General features: G+C 52.2%; 6 non-coding genes and 2 pseudogenes across 6 annotated transcripts; all 8 read left to right on the forward strand.

Moving 5' to 3' along the window:
• Positions 1-11,669: 11,669 nt before the first annotated feature.
• On the forward strand, positions 11,670-11,844 carry LOC141056704 (U1 spliceosomal RNA; annotated as a pseudogene).
• Positions 11,845-17,640: 5,796 nt separating this feature from the next.
• LOC141056688 (U1 spliceosomal RNA) lies at positions 17,641-17,787 on the forward strand (annotated as a pseudogene).
• A 630-nt stretch (positions 17,788-18,417) lies between these two features.
• Positions 18,418-18,581, forward strand: LOC141056428 (U1 spliceosomal RNA). The gene has a single exon (XR_012221652.1). It is a non-coding gene; the product is annotated as a U1 spliceosomal RNA (small nuclear RNA).
• A 636-nt stretch (positions 18,582-19,217) lies between these two features.
• On the forward strand, positions 19,218-19,381 carry LOC141056429 (U1 spliceosomal RNA). Its single transcript, XR_012221653.1, has one exon. It is a non-coding gene; the product is annotated as a U1 spliceosomal RNA (small nuclear RNA).
• Positions 19,382-20,020: 639 nt separating this feature from the next.
• LOC141056431 (U1 spliceosomal RNA) lies at positions 20,021-20,184 on the forward strand. Its single transcript, XR_012221655.1, has one exon. It is a non-coding gene; the product is annotated as a U1 spliceosomal RNA (small nuclear RNA).
• Positions 20,185-20,820: 636 nt separating this feature from the next.
• On the forward strand, positions 20,821-20,984 carry LOC141056432 (U1 spliceosomal RNA). Its single transcript, XR_012221656.1, has one exon. It is a non-coding gene; the product is annotated as a U1 spliceosomal RNA (small nuclear RNA).
• Positions 20,985-21,611: 627 nt separating this feature from the next.
• Positions 21,612-21,775, forward strand: LOC141056433 (U1 spliceosomal RNA). Its single transcript, XR_012221657.1, has one exon. It is a non-coding gene; the product is annotated as a U1 spliceosomal RNA (small nuclear RNA).
• Positions 21,776-22,411: 636 nt separating this feature from the next.
• Positions 22,412-22,575, forward strand: LOC141056434 (U1 spliceosomal RNA). The gene has a single exon (XR_012221658.1). It is a non-coding gene; the product is annotated as a U1 spliceosomal RNA (small nuclear RNA).
• Positions 22,576-22,756: the final 181 nt, after the last annotated feature.

A 22,756-nucleotide genomic window follows, 5' to 3' on the forward strand; every position in this document is an offset into this window, starting at 1 on the left:
TGATCTGACTGGATCAGCTTTCTGGGGCCTCAGACCCCACAACTCCCGAGGGGAAGGTGCCAGCAACCCCAAATTTTGCACACACGTTCTTCAGACTGCTACCTAAAAGGGGGTACCTCAATGGGGCCCCTGAACACAGAGGAATTGGCAATCAGGGGGTCATAGTGTGCTCCCCCCGGCTAAAATCATCATCTGTCTACATGCTATAAAGGGTAAAAAAATTCCAGGGGAGTACTTCACGGCCCCAGGACCTGTTATCAAGCCCAGAGCAGGTCCTAAGCTTTCCAACGCCACCTCGTGCGCCCCGCTAGCATGCCCAGAAGCCGATCAGGGGACCCCGAAAGCTCAAAAAGATCCAGCCCTCATAAAAAATAATCTGCCTGGATCAGCTTTCTGGGGCCTCAGACCCCATAACTCCCGAGGGGAAGGTGCCAGGAACCCCAAATTTTGCGCAGGCGTTCTTCAGACTGCTACCTAAAAGGAGATACCTCAATGGGTCCCCTGAAAACAGAGGAATTGGCAATCAGGGGGTCATAGCGTGCTCCCCCCGGCTAAAATCATCATCTGTCTACATGCTATAAAGGGTAAAAAAATTCCAGGGGAGTACTTCACGGCCCCAGGACCTGTTATCAAGCCCAGAGCAGGTCCTAAGCTTTCCAACGCCACCTCGTGCGCCCCGCTAGCATGCCCAGAAGCCGATCAGGGGACCCCGAAAGCTCAAAAAGAACCAGCCCTCATAAAGAATGATCTGCCTGGATCAGCTTTCTGGGGCCTCAGACCCCACAACTCCCGTGGGGAAGGTGCCAGCAACCCCAAATTTTGCACACATGTTCTTCAGACTGCTTCCTAAAAGGGGGTACCTCAATGGGGCCCCTGAAAACAGAGGAATTGGCAATCAGGGGGTCATAGCGTGCTCCCCCCGGCTAAAATCATCATCTGTCTACATGCTATAAAGGGTAAAAAAATTCCAGGGGAGTACTTCACGGCCCCAGGACCTGTTATCAAGCCCAGAGCAGGTCCTAAGCTTTCCAACGCCACCTCGTGCGCCCCGCTAGCATGCCCAGAAGCCGATCAGGGGACCCCGAAAGCTCAAAAAGAACCAGCCCTCATAAAGAATGATCTGCCTGGATCAGCTTTCTGGGGCCTCAGACCCCACAACTCCCGAGGGGAAGGTGCCAGCAACCCCAAATTTTGCACACACGTTCTTCAGACTGCTACCTAAAAGGGGCTACCTCAATGGGGCCCCTGAAAACAGAGGAATTGGCAATCAGGGGGTCATAGCGTGCTCCCCCCGGCTAAAATCATCATCTGTCTACATGCTATAAAGGGTAAAAAAATTCCAGGGGAGTACTTCACGGCCCCAGGACCTGTTATCAAGCCCAGAGCAGGTCCTAAGCTTTCCAACACCACCTCGTGCGCCCCGCTAGCATGCCCAGAAGCCGATCAGGGGACCCCGAAAGCTCAAAAAGAACCAGCCCTCATAAAGAATGATCTGCCTGGATCAGCTTTCTGGGGCCTCAGACCCCACAACTCCCGAGGGGAAGGTGCCAGGAACCCCAAATTTTGCGCAGGCGTTCTTCAGACTGCTACCTAAAAGGAGATACCTCAATGGGGACCCTGAACACAGAGGAATTGGCAATCAGGGGGTCATAGCGTGCTCCCCCCGGCTAAAATCATCATCTGTCTACATGCTATAAAGGGTAAAAAAATTCCAGGGGAGTACTTCACGGCCCCAGGACCTGTTATCAAGCCCAGAGCAGGTCCTAAGCTTTCCAACGCCACCTCGTGCGCCCCGCTAGCATGCCCAGAAGCCGATCAGGGGACCCCGAAAACTCAAAAAGATCCAGCCCTCATAAAAAATAATCTGCCTGGATCAGCTTTCTGGGGCCTCAGACCCCATAACTCCCGAAGGGAAGGTGCCAGGAACCCCAAATTTTGCGCAGGCGTTCTTCAGACTGCTACCTTAAAGGAGATACCTCAATGGGGCCCCTGAACACAGAGGAATTGGCAATCAGGGGGTCATAGCGTGCTCCCCCCGGCTAAAATCATCATCTGTCTACATGCTATAAAGGGTAAAAAAATTCCAGGGGAGTACTTCACGGCCCCAGGACCTGCTATCAAGCCCAGAGCAGGTCCTAAGCTTTCCAACGCCACCTCGTGCGCCCCGCTAGCATGCCCAGAAGCCGATCAGGGGACCCCGAAAGCTCAAAAAGAACCAGCCCTCATAAAGAATGATCTGCCTGGATCAGCTTTCTGGGGCCTCAGACCCCACAACTCCCGAGGGGAAGGTGCCAGCAACCCCAAATTTTGCACACACGTTCTTCAGACTGCTACCTAAAAGGGGGTACCTCAATGGGGCCCCTGAAAACAGAGGAATTGGCAATCAGGGGGTCATAGCGTGCTCCCCCCGGCTAAAATCATCATCTGTCTACATGCTATAAAGGGTAAAAAAATTCCAGGGGAGTACTTCACGGCCCCAGGACCTATTATCAAGCCCAGAGCAGGTCCTAAGCTTTCCAACGCCACCTCGTGCGCCCCGCTAGCATGCCCAGAAGCCGATCAGGGGACCCCGAAATCTCAAAAAGATCCAGCCCTCATAAAAAATAATCTGCCTGGATCAGCTTTCTGGGGCCTCAGACCCCATAACTCCCGAGGGGAAGGTGCCAGGAACCCCAAATTTTGCGCAGGCGTTCTTCAGACTGCTACCTAAAAGGAGATACCTCAATGGGGCCCCTGAACACAGAGGAATTGGCAATCAGGGGGTCATAGCGTGCTCCCCCGGCTAAAATCATCATCTGTCTACATGCTATAAAGGGTAAAAAAATTCCAGGGGAGTACTTCACGTCCCCAGGACCTGTTATCAAGCCCAGAGCAGGTCCTAAGCTTTCCAACGCCACCTCGTGCGCCCCGCTAGCATGCCCAGAAGCCGATCAGGGGACCCCGAAAGCTCAAAAAGATCCAGCCCTCATAAAAAATAATCTGCCTGGATCAGCTTTCTGGGGCCTCAGACCCCATAACTCCCGAGGGGAAGGTGCCAGGAACCCCAAATTTTGCGCAGGCGTTCTTCAGACTGCTACCTAAAAGAAGATACCTCAATGGGGACCCTGAACACAGAGGAATTGGCAATCAGGGGGTCATAGCGTGCTCCCCCCGGCTAAAATCATCATCTGTCTACATGCTATAAAGGGTAAAAAAATTCCAGGGGAGTACTTCACGTCCCCAGGACCTGTTATCAAGCCCAGAGCAGGTCCTAAGCTTTCCAACGCCACCTCGTGCGCCCCGCTAGCATGCCCAGAAGCCGATCAGGGGACCCCGAAAGCTCAAAAAGAACCAGCCCTCATAAAGAATGATCTGCCTGGATCAGCTTTCTGGGGCCTCAGACCCCACAACTCCCGAGGGGAAGGTGCCAGCAACCCCAAATTTTGCACACACGTTCTTCAGACTGCTACCTAAAAGGGGCTACCTCAATGGGGCCCCTGAAAACAGAAGAATTGGCAATCAGGGGGTCATAGCGTGCTCCCCCCGGCTAAAATCATCATCTGTCTACATGCTATAAAGGGTAAAAAAATTCCAGGGGAGTACTTCACGGCCCCAGGACCTGTTATCAAGCCCAGAGCAGGTCCTAAGCTTTCCAACGCCACCTCGTGCGCCCCGCTAGCATGCCCAGAAGCCGATCAGGGGACCCCGAAAACTCAAAAAGATCCAGCCCTCATAAAAAATAATCTGCCTGGATCAGCTTTCTGGGGCCTCAGACCCCATAACTCCCGAGGGGAAGATGCCAGGAACCCCAAATTTTGCGCAGGCGTTCTTCAGACTGCTACCTAAAAGGAGATACCTCAATGGGGCCCCTGAACACAGAGGAATTGGCAATCAGGGGGTCATAGCGTGCTCCCCCGGCTAAAATCATCATCTGTCTACATGCTATAAAGGGTAAAAAAATTCCAGGGGAGTACTTCACTGCCCCAGGACCTGTTATCAAGCCCAGAGCAGGTCCTAAGCTTTCCAACGCCACCTCGTGCGCCCCGCTAGCATGCCCAGAAGCCGATCAGGGGACCCCGAAAACTCAAAAAGATCCAGCCCTCATAAAAAATAATCTGCCTGGATCAGCTTTCTGGGGCCTCAGACCCCACAACTCCCGAGGGGAAGGTGCCAGCAACCCCAAATTTTGCACACACATTCTTCAGACTGCTATATAAAAGGGGGTACCTCAATGGGGCCCCTGAACACAGAGGAATTGGCAATCAGGGGGTCATAGCGTGCTCCCCCCGGCTAAAATCATCATCTGTCTACATGCTATAAAGGGTAAAAAAATTCCAGGGGAGTGCTTCCCGGCCCCAGGACCTGTTATAATGTCCAGAGCAGGTCCTAAGCTTTCCAACGCCACCTCGTGCGCCCCGCTAGCATGCCCAGAAGCCGATCAGGGGACCCCGAAAGTTAAAAAAGAACCAGCCCTCATGTAATGTAAAACTGCTGAATGGGGATTCACTGCCTGTTCCCGTCTGGAATCCCCATTTGGAACTAATCAGGTGCTAAAGGAAAATTGCCGAATGCGGATGTATTGCCTTTTTGCTGCCAGATATCCCCACTTGGCAATTTCAATGCGATACTTCATACGGGGGCTCCTCGTTGAAAAATATGGGGCCCAGAACCCCGGGGAACGTCTTAAATCGATCGAGGGGTAAAGACATACAGGCTGTCTACACGCTATAAAGGGTAAAAAAATCCAGGGGAGTATTTCTCGACACCAGGACCTGTTATCAAGCCCAGAGCAGGTCCTAAGCTTTCCAACGCCACCTCGTGCTCCCCGCTAGCATGCCGAGAAGCCGATCAGGGGACCCCGAAAGCTCAAAAAGAACCAGCCCTCATAAAGAATGATCTGACTGGATCAGGTTTCTGGGGTCTCAGACCCCACAACTCCCGAGGGGAAGGTGCCAGGAACCCCAAATTTTGCACACACGTTCTTCAGACTGCTACCTAAAAGGGGGTACCTCAATGGGGCCCCTGAACACAGAGGAATTGGCAATCAGGGGGTCATAGTGTGCTCCCCCCGGCTAAAATCATCATCTGTCTACATGCTATAAAGGGTAAAAAAATTCCAGGGGAGTACTTCACGGCCCCAGGACCTGTTATCAAGCCCAGAGCAGGTCCTAAGCTTTCCAACGCCACCTCGTGCGCCCCGCTAGCATGCCCAGAAGCCGATCAGGGGACCCCGAAAGCTCAAAAAGATCCAGCCCTCATAAAAAATAATCTGCCTGGATCAGCTTTCTGGGGCCTCAGACCCCATAACTCCCGAGGGGAAGGTGCCAGGAACCCCAAATTTTGCGCAGGCGTTCTTCAGACTGCTACCTAAAAGGAGATACCTCAATGGGGCCCCTGAACACAGAGGAATTGGCAATCAGGGGGTCATAGCGTGCTCCCCCCGGCTAAAATCATCATCTGTCTACATGCTATAAAGGGTAAAAAAATTCCAGGGGAGTACTTCACGGCCCCAGGACCTGTTATCAAGCCCAGAGCAGGTCCTAAGCTTTCCAACGCCACCTCGTGCGCCCCGCTAGCATGCCCAGAAGACGATCAGGGGACCCCGAAAGCTCAAAAAGAACCAGCCCTCATAAAGAATGATCTGCCTGGATCAGCTTTCTGGGGCCTCAGACCCCACAACTCCCGAGGGGAAGGTGCCAGCAACCCCAAATTTTGCACACACGTTCTTCAGACTGCTACCTAAAAGGGGCTACCTCAATGGGGCCCCTGAAAACAGAGGAATTGGCAATCAGGGGGTCATAGCGTGCTCCCCCCGGCTAAAATCATAATCTGTCTACATGCTATAAAGGGTAAAAAAATTCCAGGGGAGTACTTCACGGCCCCAGGACCTGTTATCAAGCCCAGAGCAGGTCCTAAGCTTTCCAACGCCACCTCGTGCGCCCCGCTAGCATGCCCAGAAGCCGATCAGGGGACCCCGAAAACTCAAAAAGATCCAGCCCTCATAAAAAATAATCTGCCTGGATCAGCTTTCTGGGGCCTCAGACCCCATAACTCCCGAGGGGAAGATGCCAGGAACCCCAAATTTTGCGCAGGCGTTCTTCAGACTGCTACCTAAAAGGAGATACCTCAATGGGGCCCCTGAACACAGAGGAATTGGCAATCAGGGGGTCATAGCGTGCTCCCCCGGCTAAAATCATCATCTGTCTACATGCTATAAAGGGTAAAAAAATTCCAGGGGAGTACTTCACGGCCCCAGGACCTGTTATCAAGCCCAGAGCAGGTCCTAAGCTTTCCAACGCCACCTCGTGCGCCCCGCTAGCATGCCCAGAAGCCGATCAGGGGACCCCGAAAACTCAAAAAGATCCAGCCCTCATAAAAAATAATCTGCCTGGATCAGCTTTCTGGGGCCTCAGACCCCACAACTCCCGAGGGGAAGGTGCCAGCAACCCCAAATTTTGCACACACATTCTTCAGACTGCTATATAAAAGGGGGTACCTCAATGGGGCCCCTGAACACAGAGGAATTGGCAATCAGGGGGTCATAGCGTGCTCCCCCCGGCTAAAATCATCATCTGTCTACATGCTATAAAGGGTAAAAAAATTCCAGGGGAGTGCTTCCCGGCCCCAGGACCTGTTATAATGTCCAGAGCAGGTCCTAAGCTTTCCAACGCCACCTCGTGCGCCCCGCTAGCATGCCCAGAAGCCGATCAGGGGACCCCGAAAGTTAAAAAAGAACCAGCCCTCATGTAATGTAAAACTGCTGAATGGGGATTCACTGCATGTTCCCGTCTGGAATCCCCATTTGGAACTAATCAGGTGCTAAAGGAAAATTGCCGAATGCGGATGTATTGCCTTTTTGCTGCCAGATATCCCCACTTGGCAATTTCAATGCGATACTTCATACGGGGGCTCCTCGTTGAAAAATATGGGGCCCAGAACCCCGGGGAACGTCTTAAATCGATCGAGGGGTAAAGACATACAGGCTGTCTACACGCTATAAAGGGTAAAAAAATCCAGGGGAGTATTTCTCGACACCAGGACCTGTTATTAAGCCCAGAGCAGGTCCTAAGCTTTCCAACGCCACCTCGTGCTCCCCGCTAGCATGCCCAGAAGCCGATCAGGGGACCCCGAAAGCTCAAAAAGAACCAGCCCTCATAAAGAATGATCTGACTGGATCAGGTTTCTGGGGTCTCAGACCCCACAACTCCCGAGGGGAAGGTGCCAGCAACCCCAAATTTTGCACACACGTTCTTCAGACTGCTACCTAAAAGGGGGTACCTCAATGGGGCCCCTGAACACAGAGGAATTGGCAATCAGGGGGTCATAGTGTGCTCCCCCCGGCTAAAATCATCATCTGTCTACATGCTATAAAGGGTAAAAAAATTCCAGGGGAGTACTTCACGGCCCCAGGACCTGTTATCAAGCCCAGAGCAGGTCCTAAGCTTTCCAACGCCACCTCGTGCGCCCCGCTAGCATGCCCAGAAGCCGATCAGGGGACCCCGAAAGCTCAAAAAGATCCAGCCCTCATAAAAAATAATCTGCCTGGATCAGCTTTCTGGGGCCTCAGACCCCATAACTCCCGAGGGGAAGGTGCCAGGAACCCCAAATTTTGCGCAGGCGTTCTTCAGACTGCTACCTAAAAGGAGATACCTCAATGGGGCCCCTGAACACAGAGGAATTGGCAATCAGGGGGTCATAGCGTGCTCCCCCCGGCTAAAATCATCATCTGTCTACATGCTATAAAGGGTAAAAAAATTCCAGGGGAGTACTTCACGGCCCCAGGACCTGTTATCAAGCCCAGAGCAGGTCCTAAGCTTTCCAACGCCACCTCGTGCGCCCCGCTAGCATGCCCAGAAGACGATCAGGGGACCCCGAAAGCTCAAAAAGAACCAGCCCTCATAAAGAATGATCTGCCTGGATCAGCTTTCTGGGGCCTCAGACCCCACAACTCCCGAGGGGAAGGTGCCAGCAACCCCAAATTTTGCATACACGTTCTTCAGACTGCTACCTAAAAGGGGCTACCTCAATGGGGCCCCTGAAAACAGAGGAATTGGCAATCAGGGGGTCATAGCGTGCTCCCCCCGGCTAAAATCATAATCTGTCTACATGCTATAAAGGGTAAAAAAATTCCAGGGGAGTACTTCACGGCCCCAGGACCTGTTATCAAGCCCAGAGCAGGTCCTAAGCTTTCCAACACCACCTCGTGCGCCCCGCTAGCATGCCCAGAAGCCGATCAGGGGACCCCGAAAGCTCAAAAAGAACCAGCCCTCATAAAGAATGATCTGCCTGGATCAGCTTTCTGGGGCCTCAGACCCCACAACTCCCGAGGGGAAGGTGCCAGGAACCCCAAATTTTGCGCAGGCGTTCTTCAGACTGCTACCTAAAAGAAGATACCTCAATGGGGACCCTGAACACAGAGGAATTGGCAATCAGGGGGTCATAGCGTGCTCCCCCCGGCTAAAATCATCATCTGTCTACATGCTATAAAGGGTAAAAAAATTCCAGGGGAGTACTTCACGGCCCCAGGACCTGTTATCAAGCCCAGAGCAGGTCCTAAGCTTTCCAACGCCACCTCGTGCGCCCCGCTAGCATGCCCAGAAGCCGATCAGGGGACCCCGAAAGCTCAAAAAGAACCAGCCCTCATAAAGAATGATCTGCCTGGATCAGCTTTCTGGGGCCTCAGACCCCACAACTCCCGAGGGGAAGGTGCCAGCAACCCCAAATTTTGCACACACGTTCTTCAGACTGCTACCTAAAAGGGGCTACCTCAATGGGGCCCCTGAAAACAGAGGAATTGGCAATCAGGGGGTCATAGCGTGCTCCCCCCGGCTAAAATCATCATCTGTCTACATGCTATAAAGGGTAAAAAAATTCCAGGGGAGTACTTCACGGCCCCAGGACCTGTTATCAAGCCCAGAGCAGGTCCTAAGCTTTCCAACGCCACCTCGTGCGCCCCGCTAGCATGCCCAGAAGCCGATCAGGGGACCCCGAAAACTCAAAAAGATCCAGCCCTCATAAAAAATAATCTGCCTGGATCAGCTTTCTGGGGCCTCAGACCCCATAACTCCCGAGGGGAAGATGCCAGGAACCCCAAATTTTGCGCAGGCGTTCTTCAGACTGCTACCTAAAAGGAGATACCTCAATGGGGCCCCTGAACACAGAGGAATTGGCAATCAGGGGGTCATAGCGTGCTCCCCCGGCTAAAATCATCATCTGTCTACATGCTATAAAGGGTAAAAAAATTCCAGGGGAGTACTTCACGGCCCCAGGACCTGTTATCAAGCCCAGAGCAGGTCCTAAGCTTTCCAACGCCACCTCGTGCGCCCCGCTAGCATGCCCAGAAGCCGATCAGGGGACCCCGAAAACTCAAAAAGATCCAGCCCTCATAAAAAATAATCTGCCTGGATCAGCTTTCTGGGGCCTCAGACCCCACAACTCCCGAGGGGAAGGTGCCAGCAACCCCAAATTTTGCACACACATTCTTCAGACTGCTATATAAAAGGGGGTACCTCAATGGGGCCCCTGAACACAGAGGAATTGGCAATCAGGGGGTCATAGCGTGCTCCCCCCGGCTAAAATCATCATCTGTCTACATGCTATAAAGGGTAAAAAAATTCCAGGGGAGTGCTTCCCGGCCCCAGGACCTGTTATAATGTCCAGAGCAGGTCCTAAGCTTTCCAACGCCACCTCGTGCACCACGCTAGCATGCCCAGAAGCCGATCAGGGGAACCCGGAAGTTAAAAAAGAACCAGCCCTCATGTAATGTAAAACTGCTGAATGGGGATTCACTGCCTGTTCCCGTCTGGAATCCCCATTTGGAACTAATCAGGTGCTAAAGGAAAATTGCCGAATGCGGATGTATTGCCTTTTTGCTGCCAGATATCCCCACTTGGCAATTTCAATGCGATACTTCATACGGGGGCTCCTCGTTGAAAAATATGGGGCCCAGAACCCCGGGGAACGTCTTAAATCGATCGAGGGGTAAAGACATACAGGCTGTCTACACGCTATAAAGGGTAAAAAAATCCAGGGGAGTATTTCTCGACACCAGGACCTGTTATCAAGCCCAGAGCAGGTCCTAAGCTTTCCAACGCCACCTCGTGCTCCCCGCTAGCATGCCCAGAAGCCGATCAGGGGACCCCGAAAGCTCAAAAAGAACCAGCCCTCATAAAGAATGATCTGACTGGATCAGGTTTCTGGGGTCTCAGACCCCACAACTCCCGAGGGGAAGGTGCCAGCAACCCCAAATTTTGCACACACGTTCTTCAGACTGCTACCTAAAAGGGGGTACCTCAATGGGGCCCCTGAACACAGAGGAATTGGCAATCAGGGGGTCATAGTGTGCTCCCCCCGGCTAAAATCATCATCTGTCTACATGCTATAAAGGGTAAAAAAATTCCAGGGGAGTACTTCACGGCCCCAGGACCTGTTATCAAGCCCAGAGCAGGTCCTAAGCTTTCCAACGCCACCTCGTGCGCCCCGCTAGCATGCCCAGAAGCCGATCAGGGGACCCCGAAAGCTCAAAAAGATCCAGCCCTCATAAAAAATAATCTGCCTGGATCAGCTTTCTGGGGCCTCAGACCCCATAACTCCCGAGGGGAAGGTGCCAGGAACCCCAAATTTTGCGCAGGCGTTCTTCAGACTGCTACCTAAAAGGAGATACCTCAATGGGGCCCCTGAACACAGAGGAATTGGCAATCAGGGGGTCATAGCGTGCTCCCCCCGGCTAAAATCATCATCTGTCTACATGCTATAAAGGGTAAAAAAATTCCAGGGGAGTACTTCACGGCCCCAGGACCTGTTATCAAGCCCAGAGCAGGTCCTAAGCTTTCCAACGCCACCTGGTGCGCCCCTCTAGCATGCCCAGAAGCCGATCAGGGGACCCCGAAAGCTCAAAAAGAACCAGCTTTCTCTGCACAAGTCCATAGTCAGGATTTTAATGTAAAACTCTCAAGTGCGGATCTCGTTGAAAAATATGGGGCCCAGAACCTTGGTGAGGGTCTCAAATCGATCGAGGGGTGAAGAAGTGCGTGCCCCAAAAATTTAGACGCTCCTACCCCTTATGGCTGCTGAAATATCGAAGGGTAAAGAGCTCTCATAGTTTGTAATGGAAAATTGCTGAATGGGGTTTCACTGCCTGTTCCCGTCACATATCCCCATTTGGAAAAAAGTTTCATTTTAAATGCAAGTCCGCCATCTGGCAGCCAAAGAGTAGTATGACACCTTTATTAAATTTATAAACTCCCAACATGTGGGATTTCAGACCTATTCTCACTGGCTTTGGCACATTAGGGAGCGCCAAAAAAAATCCATCCGTAAAACAACGCCATTTTTTATTTTTTATTCCCAAAATACTTATAAAAAGGTTAATAACGGGTACCTCAGCATAGGAGAGTCCATAGAAAATTCTCTAAAATTGTTTTCCTTGCAAAACCCAATGAAAATAGTCAAGCCAAAAAAGCACGCAAAAAATAACATTCTGCTGCCAAATTTTAAAAAAAAAAAATAAAAAAATAATTTTTGAGCCTCGCAGCATAGAAATATACTTCATATTGCTTGCCAGCCTTCGTCCCCAGCCTTTGGTATACCTCTGTTCAAGAAGAAAATCAGGTTATTTGACTCTCCTGTAAAAGGTATAGGATATTGCCAGATGGGGATTTCTGTCTGCACCTAATCTGGCACCGTAATGCGAACCTAATTAGGTGCCCCATTGAATCTCCTAAGGTGCGTCCCATAGGCCCTGTATCCGGGAGTCAGCCTCATCCATTGCACTCCGGGTGTGCTGACCCCTGCGATTTCCCCAAATGCGGGAAACTCGACTGCATAATTTGTGGTAGTGGGGGACTGCGTTCGCGCTTTCCCCTGATTTCCTCTGGTCAAAGACAGAAGCCGACCCACCGAAAGAAACGTGCTCTGGCAGAGCCGCACGTCACACCTGTTGCCAGAGCTAGAATACTTTGGAGCAGCTCAAAGCGGCGTCAGTTGTGGCCTTTGGCTCCCCCTTGTGGGGGAGGCCTGCCACAACTTCCGTGCATCGCTGTGTGTCTTTTTGCTTGGCTTGTCTGTTCCTTGCTGCCTTTGGCCCTTTTGGGGCTCCCTGGGCTGGTGGGGATTGATCAGCTCGCCTGCGTCTTATTCACTTGGCCACTGGGCCGGGAGGAGGAGGGGGGCGGCAGCAGCAGCAGCAGCAGCAGCAGCTGGAGCTGGAGCTGTCTGCATGTTCCCCGGGTGGGAGCAGCGGCGTGAGCGAGGCTGGGGTGGAGCCAATGGCCCTACATGCAAATGACTCTGGCTGCTGCTGGGCATCTTGGACGGCTTGGGACTCAGTCGAGCTCGGCCTGCCCCGTGGGGGTTGGACCGGGCGCCAGCCAGCGCCTCCCACTCAACGAGCCTCCGGGCGGCCTGCGCCCTACGCCAAGACACCCCCTCCCCTTCGGGCACGAGACTCCGCGATGTTGGAGAGCTGCGTCGGAGGGCCGCTCGTCGGACCGGCGGGCCCCAACTCATACTTACCTGGCAGGGGAGATACCATTCTCTCCGGGTGAGTACCGCTTCTCAGCCTTCTGATGAGCAGCAGTGGTGGGAGACTACTTCTGTTTCTTGTTGGGTGGCTGTTGCGATCGGGGTTCCCCTTGTGGGGCCCTGGTGTGCGATAGAGTGGCGGCTGTGTTTATCTGCTGTGAAAATGGTGGAGAAGACACGTGGATTAGAGGACTCCGTCCGTCTGCAGGTTCTGTCTGGACATGAGGAAGAAATTGGCCTGGACCAAATTTGTATGAATGTTTTGAAGAACATAAGAAGCCTTAAGGTAACAGATGTATTGGCACTGCAGGATTTTCAAAAGCAGGGAATTTATGATATCACTTTTGTTTCCTTGGGCATATGTCAGAAAGTTTACATGGAGCTTGTGCGGATGAAGGAGAAGAAGGAAGTGGAATGCTTGGAGTTTATTGCTGTGGAGCCCCTTTTTCAGCAGACTTACAAATATGTTGTGGTACATATGTATAATCCCAAGGTTCCAGATGATACTATAACCCATTTTTTGAGAAGATACTGTTATGAAGTCAAATTTCTGGGGAGGATGAAAAATAGGCATAACTATTACAATGGCAAAAGAAGATACTTGGTAAAACTAATTCCTGATGCAACAGCTATTGGGGGTGCTTTGAGCATTCCTGCACAATTTTCCATTGGGGGTGAGAGGGGTTTTTGTTTCTACACTGGACAAATTGAATACTGTAGAAAGTGTCATATGTATGGACATGTGCAGAAAGATTGCCCAGTGCAAGGGATTGTTTGTAAGAACTGTGGGAAGCCTGACCACATGGTGGATAGTTGCCCTGAGGCAAAGGTGTGTGACTTGTGTGGGTTGGAAGGGCATTTTGCCAGGAAATGTAGATTGTGGACTCAGATTCCCAAGTCCTATGCGGATGCAACTAGTGGTCAATGGGGAAATAAGAGTGATGGTAAGAGTGGTGATGCTTCTGAACACGGATGTACTAAGGATGAGAAAAGTGAGTTCGGTGGAAAAGGGAAACCTGAACATTGTGTTGGTGTGATAGTTTCAAATGCAGCTAAAGTGCAAAAGGGCCAGAAACAAAATGGTGGAAGGAAAGTGGGCCATGTTGGATCTAAGATGGAGGAAGGTGGGAGTGGTCAAAAAGGGGGAACAGATTTTCAGAGCTCTCCTATAATTGATCTGGGTAAGGCCAAGGATGCAATGGACACTGTGTCTGAAGGACAGGGCCTTGGTGGTGACTTGGGATATGCTAATGCAGCCATATGTGTAGACCATGTAGTGGAGGAAGGAAATGGGGAAGGAATGGAGTTTCAGGATGAGGAGGAGGAGGATTCAGATAGGACGCTCACACCTGGGCAGAGGGATGAGGGGACTAGTAGTAGTGGTGAAAGTGATTTTGACGAAGATGATGGGGAGGATGAGGAGGAGGATGAGAAAATGGCTTCCTCGCTCAGTAAAAAGAGTAGAATGGAGGGGTGTTGGTTTGGTGGGCAGGGAGATCCTGTCTCTCCAATGCCTGGTGGCTCTAACAGGGGCTCAGATCCTGAGTCGCCTGATATATGTAGAAAAGTGGATGGTAGGAATACGCCTTTGTTTAAATCATGATGGAGAATGTATGGTGGAGAATAATTTTTTTCGCCACGATGAGTCTATGTGTTGCTTCCCTGAATGTGCGGGGGATTAGTTCCACCACTAGGAGAGCAGGTATATTAGATTATATGGAGGGGGTGGATGCGGACATTATATGTCTGCAGGAATGTGCAATTAAAGCTTCACCGCATGCAAGTGAATGGACAAGGGGTCAATCCTTTTGGTCTCCTTGTACAGACAACAAAAATGAAGGTGTAGGCATACTATTGAAAAATAATAATTTAAAAGTATTACAGTTCAAAATTATTATACCTGGAAGATGTTTGTTTTTGTTAGTGGATTTCTTAGGTCACCGGGTAAGGGTGTTTAATATTTACGCCCCTGCTGACAAGCAAGCACGTGTGTCCTTTTTGGAGTCGGTAAAGCTGTTTCTGCCAGGTAGAGATTTTTCTATAATAGCTGGTGATTTTAATTGTATTAGATCCGCAAATGATCGTAAGAGCTTTGCAGAATTCAGGACTGATGTGACTTCCAACCTGTTAAATCAATTGGTGCAGGATTTACGCTACACGGATGTGGGTTTGACAGTTCGGCCTACTGAAAACAAGTTTACATTCGAAGCAGACAGTGGGCGTTGTAGTTCCCGGATTGATTATGTGTTTGTGTCTGAAGGGATCAAAGTGGCCAAATGCAATCATGTGATGAACATTTTTTCTGACCACAAGATGGTAGTGGCAGATCTGTGTATTGCTGAGTCCCTGGCTTTTGGCAAGGGTCTCTGGAAGCTAAACGTAAGCTTGCTGCAAGAAGAGGATGTGAGAGGTGGTTTTAAAAACGTGTTTACATTCTGTGTGTCTGAACAGCACCGTTTCAAAAATCTGTTGGAATGGTGGGACTGGGCAAAGGAGAAATTTGCACATTATTTTAAAGGGGTGTGTTCTAAAAGGGCAAAAGCTAAAAGAGAGCAAGAGGCAGCAACAATTTCAAAGATGGAGGCGCTCTATAAGTTTAAAAGAGCGGGGATGGAGGTGGATCGTGAGATTGCTGATTTGAAAGAGGATTTTAAAAAAACATTAATTGAAAAAGGAAAGTCTATTGTTTTTAAAGCGAAAATACAGCACATGGAAGAAGATGAGCAATGTACGAGATATTTTTTTAAGAAATGTTTTAAGCCTAAAGGAGTTTTTAAGTCTGTTTTTACTCCTGCAGGTGTGTAGTGTGGTGAGGAAATGATCGATGGTATACATTCCTTTTATAAAATACTTTTTTCGAATGATAGCAGAGCCAGTGATGCAGAAATTAATGGTTATTGTAATATTTTGGCTGACAATATCCATGAAGAAAAGGTGTCTTCTCTAAGTGATGGGTTCAGAAAGGATGAAGTGAGGCGTGCTGTGGATGGGCTGGCAAAAGGGAAGACACCTGGTTGTGATGGCCTTCCAGTGGAATTTTATGTGGTATTTTGGGATATTTTAGATGTGGAACTTTATCGGGTGGTGGAATATGTTTTTACTCATGCGGTTTTGTCTGACTCTATGCGTAGAGGGATTGTCACTTTAATACATAAGAAGGGTGAAGTGAGAGAAATTAAAAACTGGAGGCCAATAACTTTGCTCAATTGTGATTACAAGATTATTTCCAAAATTGTAGCAAATAGAGTGAGTGATGTAATAATAGATATGGTGGGTGAATACCAAGCATGTGCGGTGCCAGGTAGGAGAATCTCGGATAACTTGGTGCTTTTAAGGGACTTAATTTATCACGCTAATTTTAATAAGAACCCCCTTCTCGTACAGTCAGTGGACCTGGAAAAAGCTTTTGATAAAGTTTCACATAGATTCTTGTTTGCTGCACTTAGACATCTTGGGATCCCCATTAAATTATTGAATATTATTAAGTCTTTTTATTGCGGAGTTAGTAGTCAGATTTTAATTAATGGTCATGTGAGTTCTAGTTTTAATATTCTATCGGGGGTTAGGCAAGGGTGCCCTTTATCACCAATCCTTTTTATTTGTGTGGTTGAAGCTCTTTTAAAAAGCGTGCAAGTCGATAAGTGTGTGGCTGGTGCTTTTATACCTGGAGGAATGGGGGGGCCCGTCAAGTCATTAAGTTACATGGATGACATTGTTTTTATTTGTGGTTCACAAGCTGAGCTTAATAGGATAAATCTTCACATAAGAATTTTTTGTGGTGTGGCTGGAATGGCTGTAAATTGGAATAAGTGTCAGTTTTGCAACTTTGGGAGGCAGGTGGATGTCAGTGTGGTGGGAGTAGAAAGAAAAAAAGAGATGGAAGTTCTTGGTGTAATTTTTGAAAAGGAACTTAAAGGGAAGAAGAGCCTGATGATCTTGGAAAACAAAATGGAGCAGAAACTGAATTATTGGAAATTAAGGAACCTGTCCCTGAGAGGTAAGGTACTTATTGTGAAGTCGGTGATCCTTCCTTTACTGCTATACACTGCTATGATATTTCTGCCTGCGAGTTTGTGGACTAAGAGAGTTACAAGGAAACTGTTTACCTTTTTTTGGGGGTCAAAGATGGAGAAATTAAGGAGAGAAAAGGTGATGCTTTCTGTGGAAATGGGCGGCTGTGATTTTCCCAATATCGAAAGATTTTTAAAGATGTATTATTTTTTAAATATTTATAGACTTTCCCAGGGGAAAAGTAAGGCTGCTGACATGTGCAGGTTTTTGGCAGGTTGGCTATTTCAGAAATGGAGCTGGTGTGAGAAGGATTTGAGGAAGCCAGTTGCGTTTGTTGTGCCGTCCTTTTACGTAGTACTTAAGTCCTTCTATGATCAAATTGGTTTAAGCTCCACAGATAGACCTGATAAAAGAAATCTTGCTAAGAGACTAAAGGAGGGTGAATCTTTATGTGATGTGCCATCCTGCAATATTGCGCAATCAAAGCAAGTCTGGAAGCTCTTTTTTATTATAGGGATCAGCAATCGGCAAAAGGACGTAACCTGGATGGCATTACAAGGATGTTTGCCAACACGAGCTTTTCTGAGCAGGAGAGGGATAAGGGTTCAAGAAGTTTGTCCAAGGGAGGGATGTAAGGATCCAGAGACAATACAGCACATTTTTTGGGACTGTTTTTATGCAAAAAAAGTTTTTACCCTTTTATCTCGGATTTTTATTGCTCTTGTTGGATTCCATTGCTTTAATTTTGGAAGGATTTTAACAGGTCAAGACTTTAACCACTTGGAACGGAGACGGATGAGTTGGATTATTTTTGTCATATATAAGGAAGTTTTGTGGGATGCACGGAATCTGGTCATTTTTAAAAAGGTGTGTCTCTCTCCAGTTGAATGTAAGAATATTTTTCTTGCCAGGTTGTTTTATGTTTATATATTAGATAAAAAGAGACTTGGTGAAAAAACAGCAGAGGCATTTTGGAAGTATTCGCAGTGGAAGGAGCTGTTACAGTAAGTAAGATTTGATCCTTTTGGTGATTGGGATTGCTTTTTTGTTTTCTGGTAGAAGGTTTTTTTTCCATATGATGATCTGGAAACTTGTTACTTGAACAAGCAAATGATGCAAGAGTTAATGAGAGTTCCAATCTGAGGAAAAAGGTTCTCCCAGGGTGAGGCTCATCCATTGCACTCCGGGTGTGCTGACCCCTGCGATTTCCCCAAATGCGGGAAACTCGACTGCATAATTTGTGGTAGTGGGGGACTGCGTTCGCGCTTTCCCCTGATTTCCTCTGGTCAAAGACAGAAGCCGACCCACCGAAAGAAACGTGCTCTGGCAGAGCCGCACGTCACGTCACACCTGTTGCCAGAGCTAGAATACTTTGGAGCAGCTCAAAGCGGCGTCAGTTGTGGCCTTTGGCTCCCCCTTGTGGGGGAGGCCTGCCACAACTTCCGTGCATCGCTGTGTGTCTTTTTGCTTGGCTTGTCTGTTCCTTGCTGCCTTTGGCCCTTTTGGGGCTCCCTGGGCTGGTGGGGATTGATCAGCTCGCCTGCGTCTTATTCACTTGGCCACTGGGCCGGGAGGAGGAGGGGGGCAGCAGCAGCAGCAGCAGCTGGAGCTGTCTGCATGTTCCCCGGGTGGGAGCAGCGGCGTGAGCGAGGCTGGGGTGGAGCCAATGGCCCTACATGCAAATGACTCTGGCTGCTGCTGGGCATCTTGGACGGCTTGGGACTCAGTCGAGCTCGGCCTGCCCCGTGGGGGTTGGACCGGGCGCCAGCCAGCGCCTCCCACTCAACGAGCCTCCGGGCGGCCTGCGCCCTACGCCAAGACACCCCCTCCCCTTCGGGCACGAGACTCCGCGATGTTGGAGAGCTGCGTCGGAGGGCCGCTCGTCGGACCGGCGGGCCCCAACTCATACTTACCTGGCAGGGGAGATACCATGATCACTAAGGTGGTTCTCCCAGGGTGAGGCTCATCCATTGCACTCCGGGTGTGCTGACCCCTGCGATTTCCCCAAATGCGGGAAACTCGACTGCATAATTTGTGGTAGTGGGGGACTGCGTTCGCGCTTTCCCCTGATTTCCTCTGGTCAAAGACAGAAGCCGACCCACCGAAAGAAACGTGCTCTGGCAGAGCCGCACGTCACGTCACACCTGTTGCCAGAGCTAGAATACTTTGGAGCAGCTCAAAGCGGCGTCAGTTGTGGCCTTTGGCTCCCCCTTGTGGGGGAGGCCTGCCACAACTTCCGTGCATCGCTGTGTGTCTTTTTGCTTGGCTTGTCTGTTCCTTGCTGCCTTTGGCCCTTTTGGGGCTCCCTGGGCTGGTGGGGATTGATCAGCTCGCCTGCGTCTTATTCACTTGGCCACTGGGCCGGGAGGAGGAGGGGGGCAGCAGCAGCAGCAGCAGCAGCAGCTGGAGCTGTCTGCATGTTCCCCGGGTGGGAGCAGCGGCGTGAGCGAGGCTGGGGTGGAGCCAATGGCCCTACATGCAAATGACTCTGGCTGCTGCTGGGCATCTTGGACGGCTTGGGACTCAGTCGAGCTCGGCCTGCCCCGTGGGGGTTGGACCGGGCGCCAGCCAGCGCCTCCCACTCAACGAGCCTCCGGGCGGCCTGCGCCCTACGCCAAGACACCCCCTCCCCTTCGGGCACGAGACTCCGCGATGTTGGAGAGCTGCGTCGGAGGGCCGCTCGTCGGACCGGCGGGCCCCAACTCATACTTACCTGGCAGGGGAGATACCATGATCACTAAGGTGGTTCTCCCAGGGTGAGGCTCATCCATTGCACTCCGGGTGTGCTGACCCCTGCGATTTCCCCAAATGCGGGAAACTCGACTGCATAATTTGTGGTAGTGGGGGACTGCGTTCGCGCTTTCCCCTGATTTCCTCTGGTCAAAGACAGAAGCCGACCCACCGAAAGAAACGTGCTCTGGCAGAGCCGCACGTCACGTCACACCTGTTGCCAGAGCTAGAATACTTTGGAGCAGCTCAAAGCGGCGTCAGTTGTGGCCTTTGGCTCCCCCTTGTGGGGGAGGCCTGCCACAACTTCCGTGCATCGCTGTGTGTCTTTTTGCTTGGCTTGTCTGTTCCTTGCTGCCTTTGGCCCTTTTGGGGCTCCCTGGGCTGGTGGGGATTGATCAGCTCGCCTGCGTCTTATTCACTTGGCCACTGGGCCGGGAGGAGGAGGGGGGCGGCAGCAGCAGCAGCAGCAGCTGGAGCTGGAGCTGTCTGCATGTTCCCCGGGTGGGAGCAGCGGCGTGAGCGAGGCTGGGGTGGAGCCAATGGCCCTACATGCAAATGACTCTGGCTGCTGCTGGGCATCTTGGACGGCTTGGGACTCAGTCGAGCTCGGCCTGCCCCGTGGGGGTTGGACCGGGCGCCAGCCAGCGCCTCCCACTCAACGAGCCTCCGGGCGGCCTGCGCCCTACGCCAAGACACCCCCTCCCCTTCGGGCACGAGACTCCGCGATGTTGGAGAGCTGCGTCGGAGGGCCGCTCGTCGGACCGGCGGGCCCCAACTCATACTTACCTGGCAGGGGAGATACCATGATCACTAAGGTGGTTCTCCCAGGGTGAGGCTCATCCATTGCACTCCGGGTGTGCTGACCCCTGCGATTTCCCCAAATGCGGGAAACTCGACTGCATAATTTGTGGTAGTGGGGGACTGCGTTCGCGCTTTCCCCTGATTTCCTCTGGTCAAAGACAGAAGCCGACCCACCGAAAGAAACGTGCTCTGGCAGAGCCGCACGTCACGTCACACCTGTTGCCAGAGCTAGAATACTTTGGAGCAGCTCAAAGCGGCGTCAGTTGTGGCCTTTGGCTCCCCCTTGTGGGGGAGGCCTGCCACAACTTCCGTGCATCGCTGTGTGTCTTTTTGCTTGGCTTGTCTGTTCCTTGCTGCCTTTGGCCCTTTTGGGGCTCCCTGGGCTGGTGGGGATTGATCAGCTCGCCTGCGTCTTATTCACTTGGCCACTGGGCCGGGAGGAGGAGGGGGGCAGCAGCAGCAGCAGCAGCAGCAGCTGGAGCTGTCTGCATGTTCCCCGGGTGGGAGCAGCGGCGTGAGCGAGGCTGGGGTGGAGCCAATGGCCCTACATGCAAATGACTCTGGCTGCTGCTGGGCATCTTGGACGGCTTGGGACTCAGTCGAGCTCGGCCTGCCCCGTGGGGGTTGGACCGGGCGCCAGCCAGCGCCTCCCACTCAACGAGCCTCCGGGCGGCCTGCGCCCTACGCCAAGACACCCCCTCCCCTTCGGGCACGAGACTCCGCGATGTTGGAGAGCTGCGTCGGAGGGCCGCTCGTCGGACCGGCGGGCCCCAACTCATACTTACCTGGCAGGGGAGATACCATGATCACTAAGGTGGTTCTCCCAGGGTGAGGCTCATCCATTGCACTCCGGGTGTGCTGACCCCTGCGATTTCCCCAAATGCGGGAAACTCGACTGCATAATTTGTGGTAGTGGGGGACTGCGTTCGCGCTTTCCCCTGATTTCCTCTGGTCAAAGACAGAAGCCGACCCACCGAAAGAAACGTGCTCTGGCAGAGCCGCACGTCACGTCACACCTGTTGCCAGAGCTAGAATACTTTGGAGCAGCTCAAAGCGGCGTCAGTTGTGGCCTTTGGCTCCCCCTTGTGGGGGAGGCCTGCCACAACTTCCGTGCATCGCTGTGTGTCTTTTTGCTTGGCTTGTCTGTTCCTTGCTGCCTTTGGCCCTTTTGGGGCTCCCTGGGCTGGTGGGGATTGATCAGCTCGCCTGCGTCTTATTCACTTGGCCACTGGGCCGGGAGGAGGAGGGGGGCAGCAGCAGCAGCAGCTGGAGCTGTCTGCATGTTCCCCGGGTGGGAGCAGCGGCGTGAGCGAGGCTGGGGTGGAGCCAATGGCCCTACATGCAAATGACTCTGGCTGCTGCTGGGCATCTTGGACGGCTTGGGACTCAGTCGAGCTCGGCCTGCCCCGTGGGGGTTGGACCGGGCGCCAGCCAGCGCCTCCCACTCAACGAGCCTCCGGGCGGCCTGCGCCCTACGCCAAGACACCCCCTCCCCTTCGGGCACGAGACTCCGCGATGTTGGAGAGCTGCGTCGGAGGGCCGCTCGTCGGACCGGCGGGCCCCAACTCATACTTACCTGGCAGGGGAGATACCATGATCACTAAGGTGGTTCTCCCAGGGTGAGGCTCATCCATTGCACTCCGGGTGTGCTGACCCCTGCGATTTCCCCAAATGCGGGAAACTCGACTGCATAATTTGTGGTAGTGGGGGACTGCGTTCGCGCTTTCCCCTGATTTCCTCTGGTCAAAGACAGAAGCCGACCCACCGAAAGAAACGTGCTCTGGCAGAGCCGCACGTCACGTCACACCTGTTGCCAGAGCTAGAATACTTTGGAGCAGCTCAAAGCGGCGTCAGTTGTGGCCTTTGGCTCCCCCTTGTGGGGGAGGCCTGCCACAACTTCCGTGCATCGCTGTGTGTCTTTTTGCTTGGCTTGTCTGTTCCTTGCTGCCTTTGGCCCTTTTGGGGCTCCCTGGGCTGGTGGGGATTGATCAGCTCGCCTGCGTCTTATTCACTTGGCCACTGGGCCGGGAGGAGGAGGGGGGCAGCAGCAGCAGCAGCAGCAGCAGCTGGAGCTGTCTGCATGTTCCCCGGGTGGGAGCAGCGGCGTGAGCGAGGCTGGGGTGGAGCCAATGGCCCTACATGCAAATGACTCTGGCTGCTGCTGGGCATCTTGGACGGCTTGGGACTCAGTCGAGCTCGGCCTGCCCCGTGGGGGTTGGACCGGGCGCCAGCCAGCGCCTCCCACTCAACGAGCCTCCGGGCGGCCTGCGCCCTACGCCAAGACACCCCCTCCCCTTCGGGCACGAGACTCCGCGATGTTGGAGAGCTGCGTCGGAGGGCCGCTCGTCGGACCGGCGGGCCCCAACTCATACTTACCTGGCAGGGGAGATACCATGATCACTAAGGTGGTTCTCCCAGGGTGAGGCTCATCCATTGCACTCCGGGTGTGCTGACCCCTGCGATTTCCCCAAATGCGGGAAACTCGACTGCATAATTTGTGGTAGTGGGGGACTGCGTTCGCGCTTTCCCCTGATTTCCTCTGGTCAAAGACAGAAGCCGACCCACCGAAAGAAACGTGCTCTGGCAGAGCCGCACGACACGTCACACCTGTTGCCAGAGCTAGAATACTTTGGAGCAGCTCAAAGCGGCGTCAGTTGTGGCCTTTGGCTCCCCCTTGTGGGGGAGGCCTGCCACAACTTCCGTGCATCGCTGT

Source organism: Dendrobates tinctorius, unplaced genomic scaffold, assembly GCF_039654945.1.
Source record: "Dendrobates tinctorius isolate UK_male_01 unplaced genomic scaffold, ASM3965494v1 ptg000197l, whole genome shotgun sequence".
Classification (NCBI taxonomy): Eukaryota; Metazoa; Chordata; class Amphibia; order Anura; family Dendrobatidae; genus Dendrobates; species Dendrobates tinctorius.